A 25854-nucleotide genomic window follows, 5' to 3' on the forward strand; every position below is an offset into this window, starting at 1 on the left:
TGTAGTCGAAACCAATAAAAGTCTACAGATTTTATACTTTCACTCAGATATACAATTTATTACAGGTGAAAAGCGCTGGCTTTTGAAAACTGACTCGTTATGTAATCGAAAAGGATAAAACAATATTATAATATCGCACCAGTGAAAACGTTGTCCCCTTCCACTTCGAAACTCGACCGAGAAATAACCTACGAACATGAGTGTGTTATAATATATACAAACAATACCTAACAGGGCAATGAAACCCTAAGGATCGTATAATTTCGGCGAATTCGAATCCATTCGTCTACCCTTACGACGTTCGCCCCGAAATCAAAATCCGCGAAATACGTGGTCGATATAACCTGGTACTCGTCGGGTATTTATAGGTACTACAACCCACCCGAGAAAGTATTGTGTTCAAAACGAAATATATTTACCGTGTTGTGTACAAACACGCACAGCTTTGAGATTTTAGTTTTTAATCTGTGCACCGCATTTATTTATCCGATAAAAGTACGCGTGTACACACCGCGGTTTAGCGTCAAGAAAACGCAAACACGACACCTCTCCCATACCGCGTACAATGTATATTATGTATACGGGATGATTCGTTTGACGAGAGACGCATTCCCATTATTTCAGAAAACACTGACGTTTTCGAAAATGGTTCGTTTACGTAGATTACGAAACAACGTTTTTTTAAAAAAGTTTTTTACTCTTTTGATTGACGACATAAGTTTTTAAATTCATATCGGAACTCTACCTATTTATAGAAGTATTTCGATCTATAAAAATTAATTCTCGGACATAAGTGTTTTGGTGTTATAATAGTGTTTTAGAAGAGCAGAGTATAACGAATCAAAATTTTTCCAGGGATACCCATGTTGTAGAGGTACCATTCCGCTCAGATCACCTATGAACTTTAAATACGTATAACTCGTATGCTATAATACTGGTCTACAATTTTTGTTATTGATGCATCAAAGCGCTCCAAAAAACATTCTTCTTTGGAATAATAAATCAAAAGTATATGTTGACAACAAAAAAGATTGAAAATCACAAACCATAAAAAAAAATGGTTCAAACTATGAACGTTATGGATCAATTTTGTGTTTATGACGACATAAAACGATAATATTATGTAAAACGAACGCATTTTCAAAAACGTCAATAGTTTTTGAAATAAAGACGGTATCTGACGTTAAAATATAGACTATCTGGTAGTATAATAGTACTTAATATAATTACGGATAATACTGCATAGAGTACGACGGTATATACATATATTATGATATGTACACATGATGGGTACATATCGGGTTTTCGGGGATTAGATTTATCTCGATATCGCGTGGCTTACAATATTATACTATAAAATCCCCCGGCCATCCGTGGTGACACATAATTCGTGGATCGGATAAACGCCAATAGCGGAGACCATAGTACTAATATTATTATTTATGTACGAAAATCTCTCAAAAGCTTTACGTCACCCGCGCCCTGTGCACAGAATTTAATCGGTCATTTGTTTCATATGATGTTATATGACGAATATAAGACGTGTAATTAATCACGTCTATATATACATCACACGCATCAAAATATTGTATGCGTGTGCCTCGCGTAATTTTGATCCCAAATTATTAGCGGTTCGCTCGCATCATAGCCGCTAACAACTGTTCAAACTTTGTTCCATTAAATTTAATTATCACTTTGAGATTATAATATGAAGAATATTTGTCGGTTATTATTTAGAACGCGTGTAATCATTATTATTATCTCGCAGGCCGCAATGTATATGCCCGTTGTTTGAATATCACACTATACCTATACAGTTTAAAACGTAATTACTATTAGTTCAAAGTTCAGGTCTCCCAAGACATAAATACTGCCGCAGTAACGACGCGCGCAAAGGGGACGAGGTATATAATATAGGTATGCTTAGTTTATTTTTTTCAAATAAATTCATCGTAAATACGTCCGATTTTATACTTAAGATCGTTGTAAAAATCTGAAAAAATGCTAAATGTATTATTATGTAAATTCGTAAATAAAAGTTTATGGAAATTACAAGTCGTTTCCAAACTTTTTTTACGACTCGGGTAGCACCAAATTTTTGGATATTTATACGATAGGAGGTTCATATAATATATATATATTTAGGCGTATAGCGTTTAATTAAACGTATATATATATATATACGTTTAATATAATATATAATAATATATATATTAAATATGTTTTCAAACTATATATACACTGCAGGAGCATGAAACTTTAGGTACTATTAATTATTCGGAAAATATGTTAAACACAACCCAGTAGCCCCCGTCCTATATTTAAGGACGGTTTAATATTCAGAAAGCTACCGAATAACTAATACAACAGCATTAATCTTCGGACCAACAAAAATAAAATAAACTCATACTTTGCCCGGTGGTAAAATATTTAAAGACATTAAAAGACGGGTGACAATTTTAAAAACTTGTTTACTGCGATAAAAGAAGAAACTGATTATAAATGTATTTACACGATATGAAAATGTCTCGGAAGCCCGAATAGCTACATTATTTTGGATTATAATTCATTATACAATATATTATCATAATGAAAACAACGACGGCAAAAATAATGCATCTCACGATATTATCATAATATACTATTATTAGGTACTATTATTATACAAGACAGTTTGTTGTAGAAGCTAGAATAAGCTATGATTTTGTACGACAATTTTCTGAATACTACTGTCGTATCATAACGTTCAATAATATTACGATTTAAACCGATCGATTTCTAAAATAAATTATTCTCATTTTTCATTCACATCTCTCCCACACGCTTTCCATCAAAACTTTTAGGTTTCCGTATTATAAACTATTATGATTCAACGGCTTAATATAATATTTATTTTACTATAACCGTTTTTGTGACCGATTGTGTAAATAAATAAAATCAGATGGACGGCTTTTAGCGATAGCGCTAGAAACATATTTTGACGCAACAAAGGTCCCTCGCCTTCTTCCGGTATATTATACGAATAACAGTAAAGTTAATATTATGTATTATATATTATATTTGTTCTGTATTTATTTAACTAATATTATAATATATCCAAAGAATACCAAACATTTACAAATATCGTTCTACGAACACTCAAAACGAATGACTTAAAATGTTCAACGTGCAATATACCTACCTAAAGGAAATGGATGGACTTATGTATTTAAAAACAAGTAAGGTGTTATTTTCGAAGGCTTTTAAACATTCTTATATGTACACGTTAAAATGGCTTCTCACGACGGTGATACATAGTTGCTGGTACAATCAATCGGACTCCTGTTGAAGACGCATCGCCTTAACTCGTTATAGAAATAAAATTAAACACCGCCCCGCACAATATATATAATAATAATACACCAGAGGTAGGTTTCACACGTTTCTCGATTTAAACTTTTTTTTCCCTCCGTTCTCGATCGTTCGACTACGCTATTTGTTACACAACACTAAACTATATATATAAACTCGCTACTAACTGAAAACGCGTTTAACGACGTGTAATTTACCAGCATCGCGTATATAATAGTGGAAGAGGATGAGATACAATATAATGTATATTATATATAGATGGGACTTTACGGAATACAAAAAAAAAAGAAAAAAGACTACAGCCCCGATGACAATGGTGACGATGATGTAATCCCACACACACACACGTGAACACGATTGTTGCGTAATAATATGACTGTAGACGAAAAAACTCGAAGTGTTTCCCGAAAAAACAAAACAAAAATCCTAATTTGTTCGGGTCGCGAATGACACGACGCGCACATCGAGTGGTGGTGTACAGTGCAACCTATATAACATAATATAATACTCTTATCGACGCCACTGCGGGAGAGGGTTCAAGTGGCACGCGCTGTAACAATCGTCCTTTTAAAACGAGTGTACAATATGTATATTATTATGTGGGTATAGGACTTGTTTGCACCGAAAAATAAAAAGGACAGCTTATTTTATCTGCTTTTGCGACCCGCTTCTATATTATACTAAATAATATTTGGTACGCGATATTTTCCTCGTTATCGTCGAGTACTGCACAAGCAATTATAATACGACATAATAACATTATAATAATATAATAATAATTATAAATAGTTGCACAACAAACTCGTGCTCCGACATAGTTTGATGATGGTATGTCAGAATATACCAACAATCAAACGAACAATTCTGACTTCTAAAAAATGGTAGTAAAGGAGGGTGAAACTGCGAATATTCTTAAGAGCAAGCTGCGAATAATATTATATTAGTATATATTGACTTTGTGTCTGGTCTTATCTTAACGAATGACGAGTCAACCACCCAAAATCCTCTGGAAATGGGCGGCACTAATCGTTGGGCCAAAGTCGATCAAAACTTCAACTGCACAGGACACATCGAATTATGATAATGTAATATCTTCAAAATCACGAACGGTGTCACAAAAACCGTGGTAGAAAATAAATCGAGATTCGAAACCAACTTCGTCGCACTGCACAGAACTATTTTATTATGAAGATTCGTTCACAAACACTATAAACGGAAACCAAAAGAAAACCTGAAAACTGTTCCCATAATCTTCTAAGCTGTGAAGAAAGCGTCCATTTTTTTTCACCGTACCATTCACGACGATTTTCCAATGAATCGTATTCAGCTATACAGCCATCCACAAGTGGCGTTGGTCAGTGTGACGAAATTATAGTCTTCTTCGACCCTCCATAACAGTATTCATGATAATATTACCATCCCCAGCCCTACGATACTCACCACTGTTTTTCAAAGATTACGTTCCAGACGTTCCTATATAGGTTCGGATGCACATCAGTCACCTATATTATCAACAGGTTTCTTGTAGGAATAATTTACCATACCATATATACACCACTACAATCCTTGTTTTGAGTTTATCTTGTCAAGTATATTGCAAAGAGGGACTTCGCTTCTATATAATCTGTACAATATACCTAAACTCACGTATTTCAGTCGACCGATGGCACCAAATATTTTATTACAATATTAGACAAACTATGTAGGTACTTACATCGTTACAAATCCCCGCGGAAAAAAATGTTTAATAAGCTCTCGGGGATATCTGACTTGATGTCCATGCATGTGCAGGTATCAGGTACATATTATTATTTTAGTATTATGATTTTTGTCACCATATCGTTATGCTTATGGCCAGGTGGCTTATAATGCGATTTAGAAAATATATGTATGAGAAATTCACAATAGATGAATTGTAATCATAAATATGCACTCTTATTTCCAACAAACCTGCGAGAAAAATTATTATTTACTTTGCTTCCGACGAAAGTTTGGAAGTTTGGAAAATAACAATCCAGGAAAGTGTTATGTGGTTAGGTTAGGTTAGCATATTTTATCCAACGGTATACCTGATGAGTTTGGTTTAAATTGCATTAATATGACAATTTTAGCGGTAGCACTACAAGCGTATCGTAACGAAAATATTCTATCATACACTATCTAGACCTGTGCGTCGAGACAACAATTTGCAAATATTTGACGCAGCTCTGAAGCGAGTTGCAGTCGTATCTAGAATATTATATTTAAATGACCTTTTACAAAAAATTACAATCGTAAATTGATTTTCGTTCGTTGTTCGAGACCACACGTGATCAGCTTATATTATTATTATACCTATAATCTGCGGGTTATAACGCCGATGCGACTGGGGATTGCACGGCGGCGTTATTGTAACGATATAATAATATGCTGATCGTTTAGTATACGTACGTAATAATACTTTTATATAGAGATAATAAAGAAATTGATAGGGCCTACCTACACCTAATACACGGATAGCTAAAACCTGTGCCTGAAACATAGACATAATATATACATATTTTTTATCTCTCTGTATACATTATACACCTATATATTTTATATTTGCATTTCCCGAATAAAACAGTATAGATACCGCAGCGGCGGTTAGCTGTGGTTATTATACGGTTACGAATATACGATGAGTCTGGTAAGAACTTTCAACTCAATTGGTGATATTTATTGTCGTTGTTGATAGGTATAAATTTATTCATGTAACCACTGTTACTATAGTTTTGTCTTCGGGCACGCAACATCATGGGCATCCATTTCTATATAAAATACATCGATTGTTCCAATAAATAAAAAAAATTTTGAATAATAATATTATCTATGCAACTATGCTCATATATAATACCTACACCGTCGACTGTCCTAATAACAATAACATATAGGTACACTACCACGTGGGGTTATCAGCGTTTATGGCCGAGACGAATGTCGGCTACTTTACTAGCATATGTATTATAATAATATATTAGGGTCATTTCGAGGATATTATATTATTATAATATAATATCGCGACCGCGCGCGCCTACGCCTAAAAAGGTCAGCGCTTGGGTCGTATTATCATGACGGTAATAATATAACCGAGTTATGTGTAATAATAATAATAATAATAATAATAATGTGATCATTATCGAAACGTGCAGGTAATATAAAATTATATATTTCGTGATGTATGCGTTTATGGCGACGATGGTCTCTCGCATATTATATTTTCAGAATCAATACAGTTTTGTTATTAATTAATAATTATTATTGTTTTTCGTCGTCATATTATTAATGCTGCCCAACGCCGGGGGTGGATGGCGCGTGCGACGTTATTTTCATGGTATATATATATCACTATAATATTATTATATATCGCATACATGTAGTATTATAATATGTGTATTTTAATTATACGTCGCCTAGCTTATTTATTGATTTTTCGGTTGGAGTCGGTTGAATTATGAGTCAAAGTATAACTCAACTCTCTCTCTCACTTTGGCCATTTTATCTCTCTGTCTCTCTACCTATCTTTTTCTCTCTCTCTCTCCCTACAAATATTGTGTTATATTGAAGAATTATTTAGTTTCTATTTTTGACATCGCTAATAACGAGACGCGAACAATGAATAATTGGAGTACAATGCCGGTTTCCCCGGGAAACCGGGCTCGATCGGCGAGTCCCTCTGAAGCCTTCCATTAACCACCATGCCACTGCCACCCCTCCTCCCCACCACACACAACAAGTCTCAACTCTATTCAAAGGTTTTAATCCCCGTGCGTCATACACCGCGTGCGATCATCGCATAGTTTTTGTATATACATATATGTGTGTGTGCGTTCATGCAATTTGTTGATAATTTTATTTTGAGATGTACAGCGTATATTAATATTTTTATTCAAATATGATATATTATACATATTATATTTTGCCTTCTCGTCTCATAATATAATATGTATGAATATTATTTCGTTTCATGACGAATTACATAGAACTATAGGGGTAGCAGTTGTAGACGACCGCCAGTTGTGTGCGATTTCGGGTGTTTCCATATTTTCTAAGATTACAATATTGTATTTGGTTTTGCGTAAATATAATATTTCACGAGCTATCGGTGCGATTAGTGTATTTAAAATGTTGAACACAATTTTAACAGATTTCGATACCAAAGCTGCTTTGTTCAAATAAAACTCAACAAGCTTATTAAACGCAGATTTTTCACATAAACATTACTTGTAAATTATCTGTTACCTATATAATATATGCGTATAGATTATCTACGCTTAGTTGTGCTGTGTAGAAATTATTAACAGTTATATTATATGACTGAAATATATAAATCGTGAAAACGTGAAATTAAATGTATTGACACAGAAAAACGGTCCAATTCTACAATAATTGTATTAATCATTAATCCGTGAAAAAAATCTATAATATTAGATACCTACTATCGTCTTGTGAATATGAAAATACAAACAGTATAATACTATGAATTATGATAGTTGCAGCCGTTTTCGAACGATAATACGCGCTTAGTGGTATACGATTATATTAATTAAATAAGTACCATTAAAATAATGTAAATCACGATGCGATTTCAATACAGTGTAATAATAATAAGCATACCTGTACACGTATATTTTATAATTTGTTTTTATTTTTTTACGACTGACCTAACACATTGTCATTAAAATAATACACAATACGTATTAGAAATATTCATATGTAAGTCGATCGTCTTGTAGCATAATATTATATTATTAAGTATCTATATCGCGTGGGTGGAAGCAGGCAAATAATACAGTACTTAATCAATTGTTGCAAAAATTATGGTTTCGTAAAATTGGCTATTCGCTGTATTATTATAATAATTATTATTATTATTTATTACCGCTACCCTCGTTGGCTCCGCCATCACAAACTCACATATATGACGTATGATACGCCAACTCACCGCGGTTGACGTTACTTACACCTTAATAATAAACCTCAGATTTTCTATAATATGCGCGTGGGCGTATTGTGAGTCATTATGATAATTATGTGCAAAAAATATCGTAACATATACGACAAAATCTTGGATCTTGAGGCCGTGACACCAAGTCTTGTTATCCGGTTTCTTAGTTCAATCTCTCATGCGCGACTACATGTCAAAAAAACGTCCCTAAAGTCTGACATATAATATCTAGTATGACATGTAATGTTCATATTAAGATTGAAAAGTAATTTCAGATTTAAAATTCCAATGCTATGCCTATATATCATTAAAATTTAAAAAAAGTTATGATCAATTTTAAGGAAACCAATTCAAATTTAAATATTTAGGTACGCTGATACTTTAGTAAATGAAGTATCAAAAAACATTCTTAAATTATGTGCGATTTTTAATCAAACTATTATTATTACTATTATTACGAAGTCTTCAAGATTATTATTTTAATCAATTTTTATAAATAATTTTTTTGACTTTTATATCACTTTAAAATTATCTGAAGTGTAGTATTTTGAAGCACAATTATATATATATATGTTCGCGATATAATTTATCCATCAGTGCACGTTTGTGGTGAGCTTATATAGATTTGGAAACTGCTGAACCAATTGACACCAAATCATGCACATATATTCTTTGAGGCTCAGATAGCTTCATTTTTCAACCCCTTGCTATAGGGTGACTCACAAATTAATTTAATTTTTGCTTATGAATATCTAATATTTTCTTGTAAATATATGAGGTTGCTGTTGGTTACTGTCCGTATGTGCGTAGCTTGTATACTCAAAAGCCACTCGCCTGATTTGTATGAAAATTTCACAAAATTATTTATATCGAAAAAGTTTAAAGTATACTTTGAACCACGTTTGAAAATTTACCGAGTGGCTGATACAATCTGACACAGCTGGCAGATTCACAATCTTGATCGAAATAGTTTACAAAGCGAGGTACACTGACGCCGAATTTCCCGTGAACTGAGGCACACTAAAATCAAAATACCATTAATAAAATGACGTATTTTATATGTGTTCATTTTTTCTCGAGAAAATTCGAGTAGTACATCTGTTGGTAATATAATATAAATTAACAATAAATATAAGAGGTCTTGCTCCCTAGTTTATTGCATTATAATTTACACGTTGCGTCTTTTCGCTTTAAACGATCACATATCTATCACAATATCAGTGCATAATTTATAGGTATAAATGTGTACGCTGTATGATATGTACATACAATTTACAATTTTAAAATACTCATAACTTGCTTTAAAATTAAAATATAATGAAAAAATCATGATGTTGACTAGATAATAAACTTACTTTTAGATTTTGTAAGAGGTAAATTCACTATAATTTTTAAATTAACAGAGCTACACGTGTTCTGCTGGTTATTCACTAATTTTAAGATGGAGACAACATGTCCTCTTAACGCAACGCGTCAGTTACTTTTTTTCATAATGCAATATTCAATAACTCAATATACGTACAGAGAGGAGGAATCGTAAATATTTGACTGAATGATAGTAAAAAAATATATATTACACTGCGCCAACTTGAGCAAATAAGCGAGACGAGCAATGTGTTTCCCACCGTCACTGACAGGACAGATTTATCGGTTATTTCTTTTCAACTGTATGGTATTATTATACCTAAGTTTATAGATGTAATAAAGGAGTGAACCCTCACAAGAATGTGTATAAGTTAGTGGATATTGACTGTAGGTATTTTATTATATTTTTCAACCCCTACCACAATTTTTTTCTATTGAGTGATGTCACTTTATAAAACACGAGTACATAATATATAATTATTATATATTGTTCGAAAGCTTTCGGATCATGGGAGGTGCGTGGAAATTATGGAAATCCCACATTTACACAAACTTGTGAAAATTGCGAAATAATAAAACGGTCATCTCCCATTTCACCTGCCAGTACAATTTTTTGTCCAACATATTATTATACTGTAACGACATCTCCCGATGGATCGCGATTTATTTACCAAAGCCGCCGACGATAATAATATGATGAATAATAATATGGCCCATATCACGTTCAAATTATAATATTATTTACACATTAATTATACACCATTATTTTGTATGGTAAAATATTTTACCTGGTACTTTCTTCCTTATAACATCGTATACACTGATTGTCATAGATTTTTTTTAACACATTGACGGCCGTGACTTTTAATTGGTGAGATATTTTTTATCAGACTCCAGCAAATACTATATGGCATTCATGATATCTTGTAAATTAAATTGTACCTTTTAAAAATCATGAATGCTATAGCATGGTGTGACCGTCAATGTGTTAAAAAATAAACCAAATCTATGTGTATTTGAGTTTAATATTCTTTAAAATAATATTTAATAAAGTAAAAGCCCACCAAACATCTGACAAAATGTTTGTTGAGCATTAAACTATTTAGTATATTATTATTGAATATCATTAAAATGTTATTACTATACATTCTAAAAAAAAAAATAAGAAATGTATTTTTCCACTTACTATCCATGTCTGAACTAAATTTTAAACTGCGTTATAGTTCATTACCAATAATAATATGTGATATTTCTGATATTAGATTTACATACCTACTAAACAATTTTATGAAAATATTCTCTAATAAAAGAATATTGTTCTTGCTAGAGGACTCCTCCCTAATTGAACAAATATCATTATAATATTATGAAAATAGATACACATTGTGGTATTTTGTTGTGGTTAAAAGTTTTGTTCTAATAAATCGTTTATTAAATTCTTATTTGCAGGATTAAAAACGGTTTAATACACGGCCACTCTATGTAAAGAACAATCGTCATCCATTTACTTTATTACTCACTTCGGGTATTATTTTAATGTATTTTTAGATCAACCTTTTAAATTTGGGTGATGAAGTATTTTGTTTGTCTCGATAAAAAATTGGATTGTGACTTTGCGAGGTTACCTTAGCTCAAACGTGATGAGGATAATAAATAATAATAATAAAAAAAAATCACCTAATAAATACACATATTAATTTTGTATGTACATAATATATTAGAATACTGTAGTAGGTACTTGATAATATAAGTATACATAGGTAAATGAAAACGATTAGTCTGTTTTCGTGATTAATTTGTTTGGGGTTATAAATCAATCTGCTATGAAAACCTTCCACAAATAATATTACACACATTTCAAAATTGTCACCCTATACGTATTACAATTTACTACCCTCTGGCCTGTGTTACATGACCGTTAACCATATACCTAACTTTTATTAGCCACGAAATGTTATTAATGTTAAATGACATAATATTAGTTGCATCTATACATTTCATTTTGTATTCTTATGCAAATAATCACGTTAGAAATATAAATATGTAACTACAACAAAGATCAATTAAATATATGAATAAGACATTGTGTTCAATAATTATCAATTGTCATATCGTATATTTCCATATGGAATATAAAAATGTATGCTACAGTGTACCTACTAAAAAAATATACTTAATCGCATAATTATGTTTTTGAAAACAAAACTATATTGTAGTACAATATTATTATGACATAATAATATTATATTATATTATCTTACTCGCATCATTTAAGTACTACAATTGTTTACATCGGTAATTATTAATAACATAAGTATTATAGGTAGGTATAACTGTGCTATTATTTGTAATAAAAAAAAAAGAACATTTCTTTGCCAACTACATAAGTAGTTGTATCATTTACATAAGAATTACAATATATACATTATAATATTCTTGCGAGCACAATAATTATTACGCGTTATTGTACGTTATGCGTTATATAAAAAAAAAAACAATAACAACAGTTTTAGCAGAGGAAACTAATCCTATTGCCATTTGACTTTAAGGTTTATTGTGCATAATATTTTACAATATGTTATGATGCACTTATATATCTACTCTTATTTTTCCTAAAACTCTGCAGCGCGTATAAAAAAACTTTAAAAAATAAAGCTATACGTTCAGACGAAAAACATAAAATACGTTTATATCTTTATTTCCATTTTTGTTTTTGATGTTCTAGGATATCATACCGTTACTATGCACATATCATCTTGTTATTTTATTTAGTCGTAAACAAATGCGATCGTATATAATACGCTAAAAATAAAACGTCTAACCAAAAATCCAGCATTATAATAATAATAATAAAAATATGTACCCACAACACGCTGTACTTATGTGCCCACGCCGAAAAATGTCTGAAAATATTATGTTCGTTTCACGTTTAGTTGATCTGTAAAAACTACAACATTCCAGCATATTATTTTGTGTATATATATTATATATTTACAAAGTTGTTTTAACGATAATTTAAACACTTTCCGGTCGGTTTGTTTGACTGTGAAAGTTAACTGTGTTAAAGTTTTCAAAACTGTCTTTTTTTTTAGCAACACAATAGTTTGTTCCCGGCTCAAGTTGTTTGTTATTCGTTAATAATATCGTTGAAATATAATTAGCTTGCCACCGACAGTTCATCTGCCGATAATGACTTATCTGTGCAACTGTGCGTATATAATATTGTACGAAAGTAAAATAAATTATATTTATACGTATAATATAAAACTGCAGTATTTCACAACTCATTAATGTGACGTCTTGTAAAGACAGTTCTAAGCTGACACGTTTCGTTTTTAATAATAAATTATAAAGTAGTAAAAATTTAGCGAAAATAATATGTACAATTTAATCGCATCTTCATTGATAATTTACGACTATAATTGAAGTGTGCATCTACCTATGTATATTCGTTCAAAAATATAATTAATATAATAATTAACGGAATAAAAAAATACGTATTTAACCGTTTATGTTTATTTTTGTTTCGACTTTTTGTGAGATTGATGACGTTTGCCAAGTCTGAAGCTGCAGTATTACTAAAACGAATAGACGTATAATAAAGTAAGATGATATCTCATAAATTATCATAAATAATGGGATTTACGATCACTAAAATTAGCTATGTCAATACTGTTGTTTAAACTGTTTAAAGTATTGTTCAGTTATCTTTCAACATCGGAAACCTTAATAATCGCATCCATTTTTATCGCAAAAACTTTAAAGATTGACACGTCTATTTTCTTTTTTTAATAGCTTACCGACAATAGGCTTTTATGTTTAAAATAATTTTACAAAATGTATAACTTATTAAAGCTGTGTCAGTTATGTGGTCTACAAAATAATGTATTTATTTAAAATATTTTACTGTATTATATTATTATGACTTCCTAATATCTATAGCTTATTATGTATGAAAATGTTTGTGTTTCGAATTTTAAAGACAGACATAATATGTTTCACTATAATGCACGTATAGTTGATAGCTCCACACACTGTTGTATTAAAAAAAATTAAGATTAGAATTACCTACTAGAAAACCAATTAACAATTAACATTATACTCGTAATTATTTATAATATAATAACAAAATATACGTAACGTGATTTATTATATACCTATATTAGGTATAATATGAATAATTTACATGTTAATGTGTTAATGTTAATCTTAGCTGACTATACACGGAAAATATGAGGGAAATGTATTTTTATCAACAATTAAAAATATTATTAACTTTATAATTATTCAATCAACTAAAGTGACATGACAACAGTTTATATATTTTACTATATGAAAACCTTTTACCTTTTTATTTAGAGTTTATTTATTTTTTAATCCGAATCACCGGTCCAATTTCATTTGTATTCAATGATGCATACAATAATGATAGCAATAATGTATTGTTTAAACTATAGATAACAGAAAAAAAAATTGAAACAAAATGAACTAAACGTGTTTTAAAAAAATAGAATATAAAAAAACGGACATTTTCAGAATTTTCAATCTCAAGTAATAGCTTTTATATAGAAAACGAGAATTAATATACTTTATTCGTACAAACAGCTTGTAGGTAGGTAGTAGGTAGGTATTCGTGCATTCAATGATTAAAAAATATTTTGACAAAAACATCATACTATAGTACTATACCTTCTGGGAGAATAATGATTCGCGTTAAGTGATTAACGTTTTGTTTTTTGGGCCAAAGGCCAAATATTCTTTATTATCTTTATTATAGTCGATTCAGAACAAACACGGTGGCTCTAGTAGGCATATTATTATTGTTATCTCTCTAAGTGCATATAATCGAATTTCGTACAATTGTAACTCAACGTAATATACATATTAGGTATTGTTATTTAACTTTAAGAAGTGAATGTGTGCTCGTTAATAGCTATTGCAGGCGTTAGTGGAACCGTTGTATAATAATATGATATTACTGCGACTAAAAATATAATAGTATAAAATAAATTGTTGTTTTTCGTTGATAAATTATTATAATATATTATGTCACTAATAATATGAACCGCCCGGTGTTATGTACATGTGCAATGTGCGTACTTCATTAGCATAATGCCTAAAGGCAAAAATGACACCAACAAAAAACATTGATTAAAAGTATAGTAATTGTTCATTAAAATATACAATATAAGATGTATTATATATTCTTTAAAAAAACGGAACCTCAATACATATAATATTGTACCTAATATTATATTACTTAATTTGTTTTGTTGAAATTGTCCAAAATTGATCTACCCTTACTAAAAATTAACCAATTTTAACGCAAGAACAAAAATAAAATACTTAAATTGTGAATAAACTTAGAACACTAGCTCTAAATGATCTCACAGTCTTTATATTTTCTACCTAGGTACTATATGTAGTAGTACCTATGGCAGGGGCGTACCCAAGGGGGGGGGGTTTTCGGGTCCGGACCCCCTCCATTGAGATATCTACATTTACACAATTGTTTAATAGTAAATCGTATAATAAGAGTAGGTTTACAGTGTATTTTAATATTTCCCATTATCTTCAGTATACAAAGGTTATAGATTATATTATTATATTATAATTTATAATGTATAAATCGTGTTTAATTTATACCAACGACTAGGTACGACTATGATGATATTGTAATAGCAGAAATTAAGATGTGGAAAAATGTCTTAAAAAGAACTGAAGAAGATCAAAAGCCAAAAACTGTAATACAATTTCTACAATTTTGTGATGAAGACTTGTTCCCAAATATATACAAGTTAATAAAAATATTATGTATATTACCAGTCACGACATGTACTTCTGAGAGAAGTTTCTCTTCATTAAGAAATCTTAAAACATATCTCAGAAATACTGTATTGGAAGACAGACTAAATGGACTTGCAATGCTTAATATTCATCGAAATGAAATCTTAATACCAGATGATATAATTGAGGAACTTGTAAAAAAAAACAGAAGATTAAAATTTTAAGTTTAATTATTTTAATAATTATAAGTTAAATAATGTAATTTTTATAACATTATATTACCAAATAAAAATTGATTTAAAATTATAGTACCTACCTATTGTTATAAACTTTTCTGTATATGTGCTGTGAGTGTGTGTATAACTATTGACTATTACTATTGTAACTACTAACTATATTATAGTTATTAACAGTAATATGTTGGTAATGAATTAAACTTTAACTATAATTAGAGAACAAATAAAATAAAAATTTTGGACCCCCCCCATAAAAAAATCCTGGGTACGCCTCTGACCTATGGAATAGTGATGAGCAAAAGTGACTATTTGCTACTATACTGACTATAAATTAGGTGCTACAAAAATCTATTTATAAAAAATCTTTTGTTAACTCTTGAAAAACTATTAATTATACTCTCCAGATATTTTGTTTGCTTAGGGCAAATTACTACCCTGATGTTTGTTAAGTATATCATTGAAAATTATTAATAATAACGTTTAAAATATATGTATAGACAATATTAATATACTGCGGCATTCGAGGATGCTACACCATTATTTACTGTCTTGGTCTATTCTATAAGCATTACTCACATTAATGTATCTACCTACCCCTCATTTTCGTATTCCCGAGAAATATCCATCCCATTAGGCTTTAGACAAGAAGTACCTATTACGGAGATGAACGAGGACAATATTTTTGAAGTTTGACCTTCGAGCTATAGTAAACAAAATAAGCTGCACGTGCAGCTTTCTTCCATTTTATCTTCTAAAAGTCGTGTAGGTGGTCGATCCTTAATGATAATAATAATGTAGGTAAGGAATATAAATATCTTGCGACTGTCAGAATAATGTCAAAAAATTATAATACTTATATTATATTCATTTAAATGTCGTTTACCAAACATTGTAATTATAGGTGTTTGCAACTTGCAAATTCTTCAAATACAAATATACTCAACGGACGCAAGCTTTGTAACGGTAATGTCTACCTTTACTATTCATGTCCAAAATATATTTATGGATAGTTGATAATATAATAATCTTGTAGGTGTAGCGCACACTCTTAAAAAACAACGTGACCAATACATAACATTAGATATTGTTTCGTATCTAGTCTGAAATAGTATTACGTTAGTTGAAATTTCACCTACAAATCATGACAATATGCCTTATCTACTCGCATCACTTCTCCGATGGACAGTAGTCATTCGTACGGTTTTTATATTGCAACTAGTGAACAATGATTATTATTACCTAATCGATGAATGATATTATTATATTGTTGTATAGTTTGTGTCGTATACTTGTATTACAATTATTATTATACACGACGTCACGAACATAGCTCAAAATCATAATATACGGAAACGGGAGAGATAAACGTTCAATTAGCGTTATCTAGGCGTATCTACTGCCTACCTACAGCAAGCAACAACAACAACAATAATAATAGTAATAATAAACTATAGAAATAATCGTATTTCCGGTAGCAATATGCATAATGTTATATTGTACACGATACGTTATCAGTGGTCTCAATCAACAGATGGTGAATAGCCGTGCATCACTACTATCTTTATTGGATATTTCTAGCAGCTGCTACTGTTGTAGTTATTGTATAATATACACATACGCGTTGCTTAATTATTATTGTTATTATCATCTGCATGGTACGTATGATGATAATCGTCATCATCGTATAGTATGGCCTTTGTAAAGTCGTGACCTCGGAATAATGCGAATCCGGGTCATTGCCGAATCAGTCCGACGCTCTTATATATTATGTTTATCTATATAATATTATACTATATATGTGTGTAACGATTGCCAATTTAAATAAATATATTATACATTCACGTAATAGTAATATCGTCGGTGTCACCCATTATTCTATACGCGAAGACTATACGTAGTATATTCTTATATTATTATGACGTAGGTATTTTGTCCGGGCAAGACGCGTTTGCGCTTGTTCTTCCCGATCGATTTTTTTCACTCTCAATTAATCGTCACATATTTGATATTATATTGCACATTATTGATATTATTATACTATACATGGGGATAGAAACTGCGAGCGGAAGCGTGCTGCTCGTATTTCTCGCCCACAAATCGTTATTAAACGTCTTTTACTCCGGATAATATAACGTTTGACATGAGATGATAAATGGAGAGGTCGTCTATATGCGATGTTTGTCTTAACTCTAAAACCATCAATATCCACCGTTATTGCAGCGATGTGGGCCGTAGGTATAATTATTATGGTTTGCTCGTATGATATATTATATAATATTAATATGCAATAAACTCGATGATATCATAAAATATATTATATATAAGCGTAATGTACATAATAGGGTAATTTAATCAACGGTAATGATAAACAATAGGTAATATCAATCATCCACTCGCAAAATTATAAAAATAAAAGTGTCAATTCGATTTCGTTTTTCTCGAATACATTTCATTATTACATCGGATTCGAATTAGGTAATGCAGATACAGTAATATTGCCGTACTTATATTAATTTAAAATTTGCATACAATTGTATATATTTACTACATTGTGTGAATATGTGATGTACAATGACTACATTATTATATACCTACATAATAATATTATACATAATTTTGATCATTATACAATTTTAAATACCCGTGGCACTCCATACTTTTTAGACTAAAATCAAACATGACATGTGTCAGGATATATTATAATATTATTGTATTAAAAAAGGCTATCTGGTTTCCATTTACAGCCGACTTAACACGCAGCGTAGTAATTACCTAGTTATTTATTGAACATCCTATATTATAGTATAATTATAATATTATGTTATTAGGTTATTGAACATATTTTCGACGGCATCAATTTGCACGGAAACAAAAACAATTTGCTGAGATTGTTTTTATACTGCATGCAATTCCTTGCAATTTTATTTTTTAAATTACAAAAATATAAGCTAGCATGTCGGGGAATCTTAAAAACGACCATTGCACGGTCTGCTGTAATCAATATTATCCAATCTACTGAGTTGCGTAAAATTTCTCGTGCTGTTTGTACCGGTGAAAAAATTTTTTTGCGGAAAAAATGACGGGAAAAACTCGCATCGTATGATATAAAACCAACGATTCCCTCGCTCCACATCACAGAGCCTAAAAGAATAAAATATACGCAGATTATTATAAAGCATGCAGTTCGTAATAAAAAGAGCATAATACAATTTTCGAAAAGTATATGAAACGTTTCCCGGATAACGACAAATATTAACCAATAATAAAAACTAACTCGGCAATTCGTTTTTATTATTTCTTTTAAATTTAACGGTCGTTTCGTTTTATGCTTACCGGATTACATATTTTATTATTATTGTATCTTTGCGTGGAGCATATTGGTGCTACGGCGTATTGTTATTATTATTATTGTATTATTATGTATTATACGCGAGTATTCTAACGTAATGCCAAGCTGTTGGTGAAATTTGTATAATATATGTATATTGTATATGAGTATATAATTAAAACCATGAAACCCAAAGTAAACAACATCGTTTTACGAAAGAATTTAATAATAAAATATACATAATAATATAATATTTAAGTTTAACGCCGTTCAATCATCGTATCAACAGCGCCTTGTGCGAATAGACGCCGTGTTAATAAACATTATATAATATTAAGTGAGTTATTAATGTCGTATCGAATTTATTGTAAGTGACGGTAGATTTTGAAGGAGAGTTTTCAAAAAAGACCAGCATGGTTAACGATATTCTAAAATGTCGTGATATTAATATTATGATTATGATGTATTGAGAACGATGGTGATCATTATAATAATATACTCTATACGCATATATTATAAAGTCGTTCACATCATAGGTTGGTACATAATATAAAATAATATTATTATGCAATACGCAAGTGTATCGTGATGGAACATTGTGAGTTATACAATTTTTTTCAGATATTTATAATCCAAAGATAATATGCGGAGGTATAACTATGTATAAGACCACTGGTTTTTACTTTTTTCCAGTTCACGTCAAAAAATGGTTCGTTTCGTTTTATCGTATAAAAAGTCGCTAAAGTTTCGATACCATTAAAAAGTTACCTCGGCACGTCCACGCAATCGAATGTTTTTTTCCACGAATTTCTTTAAGATGCACGTGCACGTATCAATAATTGCTCCACCACACAAACTACGACAATTTAATTTTCTCAGCAGTGGTCGTGTTTTTTTTCATCCTGCTTCCTACACTGTGTACATTTTTTGGAAATCTCTTGGTTCACAACAACGTCAAATAGGTATACAAGGCGTTTTTTTTAACTAGGTAACCCCAACCTAAACCTATTATCTTAAATAATGGTTTTTGGAATTTTTAAGTACCTATGCTGATAGGACACATTCAAATTTTTATTGACTTTCTATGGATATTTAATAAAATTCTATCCAGCCGTGTCGACGCAAACTTCTATTTTTCAAATGAGAATTTTTTTAGTTATTTGGGTTGTGGATTCAAAATATAAAATTGTATTAAAAATGTGTTCTTCGAAATTTAAATACCTACCAACATATTTGAATAAACGCATAACTTCAGCATACTATATAGTTATGGAGAACGAACATTAAAATGTAACCCTGCACAGTACGATATGTCGATATCTATATACATAAATTGATTTTTAACAGATCGCGTGCGTACCTACAACAATAATAATATTTAAAATATTTATTTAACATGGCATAGATGTTGTGCGCAAACGACCGAAACGTAGCTACGTGTAACGTGTTGTAGTGGTTTATTATTGTTTATACTAAAATAAACTTAATATAATATAGGTACCCCCCCCCCCCCCGTATAATGCTTTTATTGTTTTCCTTTTATTTTTCCTAATGTGTCACAAAAACGTACTATTATATCGCATGAGTCCGATACTGATGACAAAAACAAAATACATAACAGTTGGGAAGATGGGGGTCTACACTCTTGAGATAATCATCGAATATATCTAGTTATAGATATAGAGGTAGCAGTTGACGACTTGACGTGTTCGTACATAATATACGCCCGTGTCCGCCTGGTGCTTACAAAATAATAACACGTTCTATTATAAAAAATAAATTGGTATATTATGTTGTGCATCGATTATCAATCGGAGGAGTATCGGAAGCGATGAAAGCGACGATAATATTATGCTTTGTGGTATGATAATATTAATTCACCGTGCTCCACAGGATTAGGGCATGTTTGCCTTTATATTGGTATAGCATAATAATAAAATAATATTGGCTACCTATACTATATAGGGATGTACGCGGTTATTGCGGTTCACCTACTGAAAATATAACTTTACAATTTGAACTCGCCAATTTATTTTCCATTTTCCCGTAATTAATCGTTCAAAATATAGTAGGTACTGTTTATTATTATAAAATCAACAATAATCTAAGAATAACACTACCGTGTCCCAGATGGGTCTTTAAAATGCAATTATTGGTTTTTTTTTTTTTTTTATACGACCTTTAAAGAATTAACCGGGAAATTAACATAAGGTGGAACAATATAATATAATTATAACGTATTGTTTTATTCATGAATACATAATAACAATGGAGCGCAATTGAAGACAAAGGCAATAAAATCATTTTATTTCTCAAATTATATATAAATATTGATAATAATTATAACTTAATCTATGAAAACTATTATTCATATATGCAGCGTCCATATTTCATATTTTTGTAATTTAACAATCTAAATTGATGAAACTGTACCAAGATAAATAATAATTATTATTATAATAATGCGTATTGTGTAGTAGCCATGTTAGACTTAATTTTCCATGAAAAAATATTCTCACTGCTGTGCAAAGTTGGCGTTTCTTTTCGTTATTTTTTCATTGCTATAAAAGTTCTCCAAATTGAGTGTTATTGTCGTAACTCTCTAACCGCCTGCAACGATGAGTATATATATATCATTATACTTATAAATAACGCTACAGTGGTGCGAGAAGAATATTGTTGACCAAGAAAAAAATGTATACAATAATGTACTCGAAGGGTGAGTAGAGATTAGGATAGAAAATATTATATATAATGATGGTGGGAGATGTGATGATAACGACGAGGGAGAGAACAAAAAATGATCAATATCAAATATACTTTTATAGCAGTAAGTTAATATGTTGTGTATTCGACGTTGTACGCGTATGCTTTAATAATTTTCTTCGTCGCTGTTTGTGTGCTAAAAACTAATATCAAAATAATAATAAATGATTATATCATCGTGGGTATTCAATCATCAATGGAATGTAATATGTTCTCTGTATTATATTCATAATATTATTATAGCCGAACTCTAGTTATGATTCAACGTATTTAATTTTTGTATCTATTCTCTTATTTTTTTTAACAAAAAAAAACCATTGGCATACTGGCAAAAATATTTTCATCGGTTTTTCAAACGAAACGATCTCGGGGCATATAATATAATAACACTGACTGTTTGCGTTTAATTAAAAGCCAATGAAATACCATGTAAATTATTCACCATTAAGACACATATATTCCACTAACTAACTATATTATAACTTCATAATACTATTGTGTATATAATATGTTACGTAACTTGTACACACTGATTTTGTGAACAGTTAAATGGTTAAAATAGTCATCGACACGCATGTCGTTTTCAGCTTTTTCTCATCGCTATGTTTATACATTTTGGAATTAACTTGTTATCCATTGATCACAATATTTATAGTAATATAATATTATATGCATCACTTTTAGTATATTTTCTATTGTTATTATCGTTGTGGTGGTATATTCTCGTTGCACATTATTAAAAAGTGAATTATGTTAATTAATATAATATGAAAAACTAAATGAGAATATTTTGATGCAGGGTCTTAAGTAATTAATGTTTTTGTGCGTACAGTTTTTTTCTTCTTTCAAAATGATTACTGAACATAAACCAAAAATTCTCAAACGCTATAATGGTTATTACGCTTTTTGAAACGGATACCATAAAATGTAATTTAAATAGAAGTTGAATTATATGCATTTGTATGATTTGTACGTAGACGATAAACTTATTATTTTCTTCTGTCCATCATCTAAACTTTAAAGCGAGAGACTCATATGTGCTCGAAGCTTGACAGTAGGATAGTTAGGGTATTGAAAGTAGACCTGAAATGTAAAAAGCAGTCAAATGTGCTTAACCAAACAATCGTGGTTTATTAATATTGTCTATCTTATTAAATGGTTAATTTTTTTTAAGTTACGATTATTTAATTATATACTGTTATAGAAATCAACAAATTATTTTAACGCACTAGGTATGCTACTATTTTAATTTATATGACAGCTGATATAAACTGGATTGAAAATAAGATGTAAAATTGTCTGTAAAATCACTAAAATATTATTGTAAAACGATAAATAATTGTTTTATAAATTTAAACAATTCTTGTTAAAAATATTTTTCAAGATCCAAAATCATATTGAAACAATAATTTTTTTAAGTATCGTTTTGTGAATAGATTAAGTTTTAATTAAAAACACATAAAAATCATCAGTCAATATTAACTTTTACGCAATCATACCGCTACTAAATAATTTATAATCCAGGTAGTAAGATAAAAGCACGTGCAATCATTAATACAATGTCTGTATGCTTATTAATATATATGATACACAAACCATAATTATAAAATTGTGATTTGTCGAACGCACAACGTATTATAATATTTAAAATATATAAAAATGTTTGAATGTTTATACTACTGTATACGTACGTCGCAGAGTTTTGATGTTTTCAAATTTAAAATCCATTTTTGATTTTAATTGGTAGCTTATTATGTAATATTCACTACTATATTATATTTTTTATTCTAAAAAATATACTAACGATTTTTTAACGATGTTTATTGATTATTACATTTTTTACAAAAAGTAAACCAGTTTTGACTTATTTAATTTTTAAACACTTGTAAAACTTCTATGAAATATTGTCGAAGTTATGATTTCGAATGTTGAAACTCCGGAAAAGTCATTATTTTTATCGTGCGATAAACTAAATTATCAAAATAATATTATATATGATGCTATATTTCGTATCATAATGGTTATATCTTATCTTTATAAAGTTATTTATTACTCTGCAGATCGAAAATTTTTTAAACTTATTTCAATGCATTAATATACGTGGCAGCTATTATTGTGACCTAGTGAACCACCGGAAGTGTCTCGTCCAATCATATTTCGCAAACCAATTGTCTTAACGATAGTATTGAAGTAAATAATATGTTTAAAAAAAATATTATTGAAATAATATTTGCCGTTTGGAAGCCATTTCAGTCGTTATATACTAACTTAAGTTGGCTAAACTATAACAATATAGGTAACAGTTGAATGTTTTGAGATAATGCAAAAAGGTCCCAAATGGAAATTCTCCACGGTCATGCGTGGTATACAACTATAAAAGACGTTTGTTGAGATGTTAATTTATTTATTGGTGCGTTTTCCTCTCACACGAGAATAATAATAATTTATTATGATGCGCCTATTTTTTACGTCAATCGATTATGCCGAGCTAATTTAATATGAATAACAATATAACTACCAATTATGTACTTTGTCTGGAGGGAATAGCACTTCTTTAGATAAAATATAAAATACAATGTGATGATTTAGTAAATTTATCATTTATGTGAATCCGTCAAAATCTGGAGGTGTTAAACTTGTGCATACAAATTAAAAGCTTTCTGTCTGCAGACATCATCATGATATATTATTATATTTTAGCTATAATATATTAATATCATAGAATAAATGAATAATTTGAGTTCTGTGCACACACAATATAATAAAATATTATATACATACATTTATATTATTATTATTATTACACAAGCACCATTTATAGTCCGTGACAGACTTGGTACACGAATTTCATCAGCGTCAACGTCAACTACGACGATGACATGCCCCCGGCTTAAAATACATGGAGTTGAGACATGTAGGCGTATGATGATGGTATATCTATATGGACTATAGTACCTAACCAGGGTGTAACAGGAAGATCTGACAGATGAAATAGCTTTTGTTCCAATCAATATTTTTTACATATAATTTATAGTCACTTGCGCTACACGTATAATATAAAAAATGTTTATTTTTTAGTTCTGAAATTAAAAAAAAATTTAAACTTCATTATAATTTTTTTGGAAAAATTCAAAATATCCAATTTTTAGATCTGATTATAAGAACAATTTTTATGGTAAAAATTTTTATCTAAGTCAAGTTTATTTTTAAGAAATTTTATTTAATATCAATATTTTTTTGACTATATTAATTTAGAACGTAATACATTTTTTCAAAATACTAACTTTGGGAATTTCTTAACTTGAGTATATTTCTTTAATTATTTCTTAATTACATAATTTTTACAATTTTTTTCATACGTTTAAGGAGTATAATTTTAGATTCTGAACGAAGTGATGAATGTATTGATTTTACAATGATGTGTGTTTTTTTTTTTTTTTGTTTTTTTTGTTTTTTTTTTTTTTTTGTGTCTGACGACAACTTTTGGAGCAGTAAAAATGCTTCGATTTTCAAAAGTTGTACCTTTTCTGAAAGGAAAGTGAATCTAGTTGGTACTTTGGGGGGTCAAAAGTGAAAATTTCCCAATACTTTTCAAAAGCGGCAGGAAAAACCTTAAAAAAATAACGGAAAAACGCGAATTTTTACGCAAAACCAATTTTTGACAAAAACGAAAACTTAATTTTACTGTAACTCAAAAAATAATTATTGTAAGCACTTGAAATTTGCAACAGATGTTTATATTAGCGTTGTCTATACAGGGTTAAATTTTCAAAGTGTTTCGACTTTTTTTGAGCTATTTATAGACAAATGAAATTTTCAATTTTTCTAAGTATTTTTTTTTAAAATAACGATAAAAAATTTTTGGTTGGATAGAAAACTTTGAAAATTTAATACAAGGTTTCTTATAAGTTGTTCTCACAGTGATAAAAAAAAATCCAAAATCGTTAGTCACAATTTTTTTTTATAAGTGCTTAAAGTTTAAATTTATACGAAATATGTCAAAATTGCGAAAATTTGCAAGTAATTTTGTGGTTGAAAAATCGTAAATATTTTTT

General features: G+C 29.9%; 1 protein-coding gene and 1 long non-coding RNA gene across 8 annotated transcripts in view; one reads left to right on the forward strand and one right to left on the reverse strand.

Moving 5' to 3' along the window:
* Nucleotides 1-25854, forward strand: part of LOC100166947 (cAMP-specific 3',5'-cyclic phosphodiesterase) — a 519645-nt gene that overhangs the window by 441433 nt on the left and 52358 nt on the right. The gene's annotated exons all lie outside the window — the stretch shown is intronic.
* LOC115034039 lies at nt 1308-20107 on the reverse strand. The gene is made up of 2 exons (XR_003839395.1): nt 15984-20107; nt 1308-15114 (listed from the first exon to the last, which is right to left on the reverse strand). It is a non-coding gene; the product is annotated as an uncharacterized LOC115034039 (long non-coding RNA).

Source organism: Acyrthosiphon pisum, chromosome A2 (genome assembly GCF_005508785.2).
Source record: "Acyrthosiphon pisum isolate AL4f chromosome A2, pea_aphid_22Mar2018_4r6ur, whole genome shotgun sequence".
NCBI classification, from domain to species: domain Eukaryota; kingdom Metazoa; phylum Arthropoda; class Insecta; order Hemiptera; family Aphididae; genus Acyrthosiphon; species Acyrthosiphon pisum.